General features: G+C 36.1%; 1 long non-coding RNA gene across 1 annotated transcript; it reads right to left on the bottom strand.

Annotated features, from left to right (window-relative positions):
• Positions 1 to 2,803: 2,803 nt before the first annotated feature.
• Positions 2,804 to 3,715, bottom strand: LOC114185667. The gene is made up of 2 exons (XR_003604882.1): positions 3,427 to 3,715; positions 2,804 to 3,129 (listed from the first exon to the last, which is right to left on the bottom strand). It is a non-coding gene; the product is annotated as an uncharacterized LOC114185667 (long non-coding RNA).
• Between the last annotated feature and the right edge of the window lie 8,046 nt (positions 3,716 to 11,761).

The raw sequence follows: 11,761 nt of genomic DNA, 5'->3' as shown, positions 1-11,761 counted from the left end.
AGCGAGACGCAGAGAAAGATGGAGAAGATGCAGCGGCGTGCGAGGAAGAAGTAGAGGGGTTCATGTTTTTGTCCCCTAATTAAACTATATGGCCTCGGTTCAATTAATAACCGAGGCATATAGCCCTATTTGGCCTCGGTTCAGTGCCACCCGAGGCCAAAGACGTAATGGCTAGTGGCATTTTTGAAATTTCTAGCCACGTTTTTAGCTTCAGGTCTGTTCAACCGAAGCATATAAGCACCTTTTGGCATCGGTTTTTTTTGAACCGAAGCCTATAACCCTTTTTGGCTTCGGGTTTTTCTTGAACTAAGGCATAAAAGTTGCCTAGAATTGCAAAAATGCCATTGTGTCGTTATATGCTTCGGTTCCTTGCCAACCGAGACCTATAAGGCGAGGTAAAAATGCAATTCTGCACTAGTGATTACCTCTAGGGCTTTCCCACCCTTTCACATTGAGACCACAAGTATTATAGCAAAAATAAAGAGATTAATTTGTTCTCATTAAGGTTTGAACCCACAACCCATCAATTACCAAGTCAATTGCACAACCAATTCACATTTGTGATAATTCCTAAAATTTTAGGATTATATTATCACGTCTGTCATTCAAACATACTACGAAATAATACATAAATTAAAATAACACACAAAGGCATACATAGGACTCGAACCCAAGTCCTCTCACATAATCAAAGTACTCTTAACCACTTGAGCTAGTACTTTTCCACGTCACAACAATTCACATTAAGTACCATAAAGGCTTCCCCTACCCGCATTTATTAAATAATTATTAATTTAATTATTTAAATTTCCCGGGCCTTACATGCCTCACAAACCCTATTCAATGCTATTCCTACATTTTTTAGCCTCCACTCAAGGCATATAATGAAGACCCAAGGTCTTTCTTTATAGAAAATTTTAGGCGATGCTCAGCCCAACTTTTGGTGCTCAACCACAAGGGTTACTTCACAAGTGGGTTTCCTTTTCAACTCAGCCCCTTGTCCTGGTGCTTAGCATGTGACCTTTCCTTCTTGGAAGGGTTTTCTTGGCTGCTCAACCTAATGGATTTGGGCTCTAGGTTTCCTTGCAAAGAGGCTCATCTCCATTTGTTGTGCTCAGCCAGAAAGTCAAAATATGTTGTCCTGTATTTTCAACTTCCATTGCTCAACTCTAGTATTGTGGCTTAGTTGCATACTTGATATTTTCTTTTATATTCACTAGAAAACAACAAAATATCATTATAATTCATAAAAATTCAATTCTCAATACCTCATTTTGTATCTTAAGCTAAGTAAGTTTGTTTTATGCATAAATAGAACCATTTGATACATGATAAGTATCAATTTTAAATTGAAAATTGACTTATTCTTGACACTTATCAGTAGCTTGCTTCAACCAGTATTGCTTCCTTGAATAGTTTTGTCTGTTTCATCAAGCGGGTGGTTTGTTGATTCAGGTTGAGTTAGGGTAGAAGGCACAGGCTCCCTCATCCACCATTCTTATCTTATAAGTGCATTCTTGGAGCGCAAAGCCTTAAGCTCGCCTTCATACTTCTTCTTCATAACATCTATCTCTCTTCTCATATCCCTCATCATCACCATTGAGTCCATTTGTTGCTTGTCTGATGCCTCCTCTTCTACTACGTTGTTCGTCTGATGCCTCCTCTTCTACTACGTTGTTCGTCTGATGCCTCCTCTTCTACTACGTTGCTCGTCTGATGCCTCCTCTTTTACTGCGTTGCTCGTCATGTGCCTCGTGGTTACATTGGGAATAAAGGAAACACTTGCTCCGCCCCACGATGGGTGCCAAAATATTTCTACTAAGCCAGTTGGCACTCTCATGTCCTTAACGCTCGGATCTTCCTATCACTCTTGTCTCTAATCTATCAATTCTCAACAGTATTCCGATCGTCCAGAATCTATCAGGTGGTACTTACAAAAGGTACTTTGATGCTTAAATTAGTAGGTGTCAGAGCTTAGTGGTATGAAATGCAGTAATGTAACCAACTACCTTAGTTGAACCTCCTATCTATACTACTTGTAATGGGCTTTTACTTAGCATCGACCTAATTACGATCCAATCATACCTTAATACGGTTACCTAGTTGATTTGCCTTAAACTGCTTTTAGATTTGGTTAATCGCGTCAAACATTGACTGATCGGTCATGCTCGATATCAACGAATGACACATGATCGATTTGCTTGTAGTCAAGTAAGCTACTCTTGATCTTTTTTGGTAAGTTGAAGAGCCATGACAATCGCTCGATGCATCGGTATCTAAGTTGGTTTACTGCTCTTGGTGGCCTTGTCTGATCGGTCCATACTATACAAATACTAATTAGAACACAAAATAACCAATTATGTTTATCACTTATTAATGAAGAATTACTTTTACTAGACAATAAGCTTTTAAATGTGCATGTCAACGTTTTGAATACTCAAGGACAAATAAAATCTATTGCCCCTATAATATTAACGGAAATATGGTTTTCGGACTGTTTTTTCCGTTTGTAAAACACACGTTTTTGGTCTTGCATTGAGATAATCAACAACTCAACTCGATCTAATCTCTGAATTCTCTGTTCTCTTCTTTTCTTTGGATATCGAGGACAGATTTTTTGTTTGTTTTCATATTTACATCTTAGCTTCTTTATAACCGAATAAGAAGTGCCACTATTTTTCTCCCTAACCAATCATAATATTTAAATTTTCATTTTCTAGTCGCACGTAAGGGCCTTAATATATTTTTTACATCCTTCATTAAAGATAGCACACGTAACCACAAACTCAACAAAAACGAAAAGTATAAGCAATGAACTTCTTATTTATTGGATTGTCCCAGAGGCCAAATATTTATTTTACAGTAAACTCAAAAGACACACATTATTATGTGAAAGCACTGGAAATTCTGAAGAAAAAGATAGAGACCGCAGCTCCATTGTTTAACACAGCAAGTGTAAATGGCACCAGCAACAGCTATAACTATCTAATTCATTCAGATATTAGCAATTGCGTACATATGGTGAGCATGGTGGTTTCGGCTTCGGTGAAGGACTGCAACTTCTATAAGGCTGACCGGGAGGACAGTTAACAGCAGGTTTATTAGGATCTCCTGTCTGAAATGAACCTTCTGCATAAAAGTGTACATACATCATTGCATTAACTATAGTGGCCACTTATCACGTAAAAAAGTTGTCTCAAGTTGTTTGCTACAACTATATCAAAACATGTTTTTCATCTACTTCTTGTGATCAAATTTTATAGAAATATCAACAAAAGAAAAAAAAATTACTCTTTTATATTTACACTCAAAAGTTCACCCAAATAAGTTATAAGAAGCAAGTTTCGTGAGTTTCAATTATGATATTGATGAGTTTGGTGCATATGAGAATTGAGGAAGTATAGAGAAGTCAGTGAGTATAATTACCCTTGAGTTGTCGAGCCGTAGTTGAAGTGGGAAGGAAGAAAAGAGAAGCAAAGAGTAAGAAAGCAATGAGAATGGCCTTCATGTTTGGGAAGTGTTTGATAATATGCTCAGTATATATTATTCACTTTTCCCTTTGCATTGCTATGAAGAGTGTTGTGATGTATTTATAGTCTGAATTCAATGTAGGGACAGAGATATAAAATGTTTACTCATCACATCTTTGTGAAGATGTTCAAACATTGACTAGACTTTGTGGATATAGACTGCTGCGAGAAGACTTGCAAGAAGACTTGATACTGCAGAAAACGCCTCCATTGTATACTTTTCTTTCAACATCACAAAATTAGCACCTATTTTAGGTTCTTCATATAAATATTCATAATCATAGATGACGGAGGAGAAGTGCAATTAAAGTTTTCTACTTAGAATACTTGACTCGGTCGTCAATGGAAATTAGTTTATCATTGCAATAAATAAATATTTATTGGAAGAAAAAACAAATAATGACAAATGGAAAGTGGGATAGAGGGTTTGGGTGCTTCCTGGAAGGCAAATATTTATTTATGGAAATAAAATTCATTTGAGATAAAATTTACTGATATTCTTAAAACTACCTGGAAAATAAACTTAGAATTGTGAAGTTGGTTGGGAGTATTTGAATGTTGAAAACAATATTCTTAAAACAACCTTATTAAGCTAAAAGTGTTTAGTAAAATCTTTATTAAAGTATATCTGTAAAATGGCATTAATAAGAATATGCTAATATAATATTTTATATAATTTGTTAAAAAGAATATTTTGGAGTATTTGAAATCTTAGTATTTCCTTAACTTTGATCTGATGTGATTTTTATTTCATTACAAATTTAAGAAAACATAAATTTCACACCCAAATAATAATATTGTTCAAATTGCAACATTTTTAACGTCCACTTAACCGATTTTAATACCACACAAAATATTAATTTATTAAGAAAATTTAAAATGTAAAAGTGGATTTAATTTATTTTAGTAAATAAATATTTATGTTAGTGTCATATTAGTTATTTAATTTTAAAAAAAAAAGTTAAATGAACATAAAATTATTTTTTGGTCATTCTAGAAATTTGATCTTAATGCAAATTGTATGTTAAAATGACTAAGGAATTAGAATTTCAACATATGATTTAGAACTTGCTTCTAAGGAATTATAGTAAGTATGCTTTTAAAATGAATGTGAGTACGTTAGAGATATATTGTGTAGTGTTACATTAATTCGATTCATGAAATCCAATCCTAATTAATCTATTTACCGAATCACATATTTACTTTCATAATTTTGCATTTTTTTATTTTAGGTTGAACAAAAAATGTTTTTCACAATTGCTAAAATTAATAAATAATGACAAGTAGATTAACAAACACAAATCCCTTAGGAAAACGAAACTTGTACTATAATTTTACTACTTGGAACGAATTGGTACACTTGCCAATAAGTTAACAAGTTTTTGGCGTTGTTGTCGGGGATATGTTTGTTGTTGTTCGTCTTTTGTATGTTATTTATCGGTTTAAACTTTCATTTGTAATTTCACTATGCTTTTTATTTTTCTATATTCAATTTGTGTATATATCTCTTAAATATGCCTTGCCTTGTCTAGTGGTTCTTGTTCTACATGAGAAGCAGAACAAAAGCTGAAAATCTTCTATTTGATCTTGAGATTGAACTAATTGTTTGAAGGAAAAATAGTAGAAGAAGGCAGAACAATAAATTTAGAGAAGCTATGGAGGGAGTTTCTACTTCTTCTGAACATATTCTCTTCTCCTCATCTGATAAAGAGGAAGAAGAAATGGCTCGTAACGATGATGATGGACGTGATCAAGGTCGGCGCACTCTAGAAGACTATGCTTCATTTCCAGCACCCCTGAATTTTAGTAGCATATCTCAACTAGTTGTGAATGCCACAAACATGGTAATGAAGCCAGTCTTATTTCACTTTGTCTAAGGTAACCAGTTTCATGGATTGTGACATGAGAATCCATACACTCATCTAGCTACATTATTGAAAATCTGTAACATTGTCAAAATCCATCAAGTGCCAAATGAGGATATCGAACTCAATCTTTTCCCTTTTTCTTTGGTTGGCAATGCTAAAGCTTGGTTAAACTCATTTTTTTAGAATAGTTTAACTAATTGGCGGATGTTGTTGCTAACTTTCTGTACAAATATTTTCCTAGTCAAAGATCAACAAAGGGATGCAAGAAATTTCTTCTTTTCAGCAAGAAGCTGATGAGTCACTAGGTCATGCTCAAGAGAGATTTAATGGATTGCTCACAAAAACCCCTACTCATTGTTTTGATGCGCCTGATTCACTCACTATCTTCATAGGAGGATTAAGGTCTCCCAAAAATTTGATGCTAGATGCTTCGGTTGGAGGGTCTATCAAGTGGAAGACACCTCGTGAAGCCTTTGAGTTGATTGATAATATGTCATCTAGTGACAATGAAGTTAATGAGATAACTCAACTTCTGAGGAATGTGGCGTTTTAGAATTGCAATCCCAAGATGCTTTATTGGCTCAGAACAAAATTATAACTCAACAACTTGAAAATCTTATGAAGAAACTTTCTCAATTATCGAAAGAAATCCAAAATATTTCTCAGGCTCAACACCAACAATCTATGCAAGGGTGTTAGTTGTGTAGTGGTGATCACCCAAACATGCAATGTGCCATGAAAACCAACTCTCATGAGGAGGTTAATTATATGGGATACCAAGGTTGTAAGGGTAATTACACCCAAGGTTAGAAACCTCATCCTAGCATGGGGCAACCTAGTTCTTCAAACAGACCACCACAACAAAAACCCTCTTTGTATGATAAGACGTCTAAAGTTGAGGAAACCCTCAATCAGTTTATGCAAGTATCCATATCTAACCATAAGAGCATAGATGCCTCTCTTTGTAACTTAGAGGTGCAAGTTAGCCAATTGGCCAAGAAGTTGTAAGATAAAATTGAGAAAATTTTTAGAGCTAACACTGAAACAAATCCAAAGGAGCAAAGTTAGGTCATAACTACAAGGAGTGGTAGAGTGTTAGCCGGGAAACCTAAGAAGATAGAAATAGAGAAGGATGATGTTATTGGTGAGCAAAGTGTGGTTGATGAGAATGGAGAGAAGGAAGAGAAAAAAGAGGATGAGGAAGTCACAAGAAAAAGGAAAAGAGGTTGTGAAGCCTCTTCCTTATCTTAAGACTCATTCTAGAAAAGAGAAGGAGAAACAATTCTCAAGGTTTATGGATATCTTCAAGAAATTTGAAATTAGCATTCCATTCTTTGAGGCTCTTCAACAAATGCCTTCATATGCAAGATTTATGAAGGAGTTGCTCACCAAAAAGAGGAAATACATTGAAGAGGAAACAATAGAAGTACAAGGTAATTGTAGTGCAATCATCCAAAAACTTCTACCACCTAAATTTAAAGATCCAGGCAGTTTCACCATTCCATGCACCATTGGAAAATTACCTATTGGAAAGGCTTTGATTGACTTGGGAGCAAGTATCAATCTGATGCCTCTTTCCATGTTAAGGAGAATTGGTGATTACAGGTTAAACCAACAAGAATCACACTCCAATTAGTAGATCGTTCTACCAAGTGTCCATACGGTGTCATAGAGGATATCCTAGTTAAAGTGGACAAGTTCACTTTTCCAGTGGATTTTGTCGTTTTAGACATGGAGGAGGACATTAAGGTTCCTCTCATCTTGGGTTTACCAATTATGAGGATTGATAGGGTGATCATTGATGTGGATGATGGCCATGTCAAGGTGCATGTGTAAGATGAAACTATGACTTTCAATGTTAAGGAAGCCATGCAACATCCTAAGGATAGTAGCAATTGCTTTCGGGTGGAATTTTTAGATGAATTAATGGACAGTACGAAGAACCATATGTTTGTGAAGCTTGTAAGATCTAGGAAAATTAAACAAATAAATAAATAGTTATTTAATATAAATGCAATTAAAGGGATCTTAATAGTAATTAATGCGAAGAGTTATGATAATGAGCAATGGTAGCTCAAGTGGTTGAATGTGTGGAGTGGTGTTGAGAGGACTTGAGTTTGAGTCTTGTGTATGCCATTAGTGTGATGTTTTGATTATTTTATTTATTTTTTGTGCATGCATGAACACGGGGCATGGTGTTATAATTATATGTGTGCATGAAATGTCAGGAAACATGTAATTGCTTGATGGTTTTGCGTATGTTTGATAAATGTATGGATTTGAATCCAAACCTTGGCTAGTGTGAAATAATCCTTTTTATGTTTGGATTATTTTGGCCACAATGGGAGATGCTTAGAAAACCCTAGCCGTCATAGAGAGAAGCTAGAAGGGTTGAGAAACCACCATGTTAGTGGCATTTTATGGTCACTAAAATTCCATTATTTTTAGCTGAAAATGGGGGAGGAAAGAGTATAGTCAAGTGAAAACAGAGAGACATACATGTGGCAGTAGAGAGAGGTTCTGAGAGAGCATATCTTTGTGACCAAAGAGTGAGAGGAAGGATAGTGAGGATTCTTGGTGGGAAAAGGCAATGTTGTGATCAAGTTTGGATCAAGAAGGAGGTTAGGAACGCAATTGGAGCCGGAAATCCAAGTTAGGGGAGCTGCAATTGTGATGTATTGATGCATGAGTGCCTTTTTCTTTCTTCACTTTCGTTGACTTTCGTGTTTCTGGGTTTCTGCCCAAAAACTGCCTGGTGACAATGAAGGCCGGCCAGGCAACACATTTATATTGAACCAATTTTCTGGGTTTTTGGCAAGAATCGCCTAACGGCAGTTATGCTCTGCCAGGCATCGCTAACTCGATTGCCTCATTCTGTGTTCTATTGGGTTCTGGCAGAAATTTTGGGGTTCCCAATGAATATATGTATGTTCTCGTGAATGTATAGTGTTATAAGCGCATGAAATTGCCATTGGTTGATAACATCTTGATGATTGTTGATTGCATAAATATCAGGGTTCAAGGAGGGTTTGGGGATTCATTGGAATTGGGATTCAGTGCGCAACCTAGTATTGATTTTATGTTTCTATGACATTATTAAATATGCATACATATTGGAAACATGAGGTAATGAAAATCTTTCGTGCAATTTGATTATGGGTTTGAGTTTGGGGTGTGAGGGGTTTCTCGCCAGGGAGAAAAATCTAGAATTTATCACGGAACCTGATGCACCGCTTTATCAGTGCTTTATAAACGCCAAGCGATGGCTCAATGTCGCTGCACTTTTCACGTGGTCGCAAGGGTTGCAGGTTTGGGGTTTTGTTGGAGGGTTACTTTTATTAAAAAAAGGGATTGAAATAAAATGGGTAGGTTGAAATAGTTGTGAATCTAGTGCATGAATTAAGGTTATGTAATAAAGTTAAACTTGATGTTGTATGAACAATGAATTATTTGGTTGATGTTTTAGAGGTCCTATGTGTAGGAGTAACTCTTAATTAATTTCAATTGTTTGCATAATTTCAAGTATTAATGCATATATAAGTTTGGATATATATATATATATATATATATATATATATATATATATATATATATATATATATATGTGTGTGTGTGTGTGTGTGTGTGTGTGTGTGTGTGTATATAATGCTTGTATGAGTTGTGTGATTTGTTAAAATGAGTCAATTCGGGTATGGGAATGAATGTTAATCATGTAACGTCTGGCATGAGAGATTGTACCGCCAGGCGATAGTTAGGCACAAGGAAGCCCTACGAGGGGTTGGCCCCAAGCTGCACCCATGTACCTATAGACGAGACCAAAACTGAGGGTTGGTGCCTTGCAGCACTATTTGAATCGCCAGGAAGGTTGCTGAACCGGGTGGCCTGGTGAAAGTCCAGTGAGATGGCTCTTGGCAGCGTTGAAGAATCTGCTAGGCATTCTGCAGTGAGACGTCACCAGGCGACGCTTAGGCAACGCCAAGCAATATTCTAGGAGTAGGTTGCAGTTTTGAGTGTTTTTGCACGTCTAGTTGTGACGGCCTTAAGTTTGGAATATGCTTGGATTATTTTACGAGCGAGAGGTTCGTAATGGAGTTTGAACGTGTGGTGATCGCAGACGGGAGGTCTGAGATGTCAAAAATCTTGTGTGAGAATACTACTGGGATGTTCGTATAGTGCTACAGCCGATGTCCCTTGGCGTTTGTTAGTGTAAGGACAAACGTCAATTTCAACAGTTTTTTTTTTTAAATTTGGCTAGATTTACATATTACCACACCTGAAAAAATAAACCTTCCCAAAACAGAGTTGATATTATATTCCATCAACGTGGTAATTTTAACTCATAATTGTAAAGTTGTCTAAACTTTTACAATTACCACAAAACTAAAACTTTCATCAAGAAATTGTTCTACAAAGTTTTTAAAATAAAATTCTAATGTTCTAGGGCCTAACTCCATTGTTCCAATAAATACGATGCTCACTCTTGTCTTAGTGTTTGGATAGTGTCTTCCGATAAAGGTGATGGATTCTTGAAGCACTGAAAAGATAATACAAATTCATTAAGCATGAATATCATTGTTTAAAGTTTGATATGATTTATAATATCTTAAAGATATAAACATATATTATTACCTCTATCCATTCATCTTTAACTTCAGCTCAAATGATTGTTCTTATCTAAGACATGACATAATACCCACATTCCCATGAATCTTCTTGCTTATTACACTAAAGATGACAAAGAAAATAATCACATATCAAGTTCATAAGTTCACATGCAAAAATAATAACTTGGTAAATGAATGAGTTACAACCTTTGGGTATAATACTTTAATTTGTTGTGCTCTGGTCTTATCCACAACTCTAATGAAATATTGGAAACATAAAATATAGGTTATTTTTAATAAGTAAATACATATGACATGAAAAAAAAGTAACACTTACTTTTGTAACATGTTTTTCAAAGCATTTTTAATCTTCCAATGCAATGAACAGAACCATCAATTGTGCATTGATTTGGAATGATGACCAATAGTTGCCAATGATACCTATCATCAATCTCAAGTACTTAGTTGAATAATCAACAATAATTCATAAAATATTACAACCAATAACACCTACCCATCAATGTATGACACAATGTAAATCTCTTTGTTTGACTCAGCCATCCATGTTTACAAATAACTTTTCACGTGATCAGGTGAGTTTCCAGAAGCTTGAATTGTCCGAGGTTCAATGAATCCATACATGGAAGCTCGACCTTGTTCCACAATTACTTTGTCCATGTACCTACGATAAAATAGTTAGGTATAAATTAAAAAGTACCAATTCCAAGTTCTAAATGTGGAATACAATAAAAAATCTTACATGCACTGTAACATCCCGTCAGGATATTACTAATTTATAAATAAATAAATAGAATAAATAAGACAGCCCGTTTAATAATACCTCATTTTCCTAAAACGCGGGAAAATTTAAAGCTTTATTTATTGAGCGGATAAAAATTTAGAACGTCCATTACATAATTAAAACCACAATGTTATTAAGTCACCCATCCGGGTTTACAAATGTTTCCCAAAACAAGGTAATACAAGTAAAAGTTCCCCAAATCAATCCCCTCTCCGCGACTAAGCTACACCAGAGCCACCTGCATCACCAACATCTGCTCCCGTGTACCGCGTACACGATCATCGCCACACACACGCAGATAGGGTGAGCTTAGCAGATAAAACACACATAAATACAAAGCCATAAACATATATATATAAATCAGTATACATACACATAACACCACTTAAATTAACTTTCCACATTGCCCTATATTTTTATTCCCTCAATTCGATCTCCAATAAGTTTATTCGTGTTCTACTTCGTCTGCTAATTACTTCAAGGTGACTTGCTGCCATACCTATCGGCCACAACCGATAGAGCACATGCGGGAATACATGCTACGGATCATACACCGCAACGCCAGGTAGAGTTCCCATATACGAACAAAGCCTGTATCGTCCCAAGACTACCAAACTCGTCAGCCAACAACTGAGGAGGGCAATCTATCTGGACCCATCCGTACTGGCCACAACCAGCACACTCATACCGGCCACACTCGCCAACCCGAGCCACAACTCAAAGGTTTCTCGTGTTCATCCGCCATCCCGAGCCACAACTCAAGAGATGCTATTCTGAGCCACAACTCAAGGAATACCACGTGCTTAACCCCTATCCCGAGCCACAACTCAAGGGATACGTTCCGAGCCACAACTCAAGGAACTCCAGCAACCTCACCTCTAAAGCACTACCAGAAACCTTGTAGAACACCCTACGAAGTCCATCAACTAGGACTCACAGCAGCTAAATCGCCTAGCG

Source organism: Vigna unguiculata, chromosome 5, assembly GCF_004118075.2.
Source record: "Vigna unguiculata cultivar IT97K-499-35 chromosome 5, ASM411807v1, whole genome shotgun sequence".
Lineage (NCBI taxonomy): Eukaryota > Viridiplantae > Streptophyta > Magnoliopsida > Fabales > Fabaceae > Vigna > Vigna unguiculata.
Note: the sequence above shows the minus strand (reverse complement) of the source record. Positions and strands in the feature narration are given on the sequence as shown.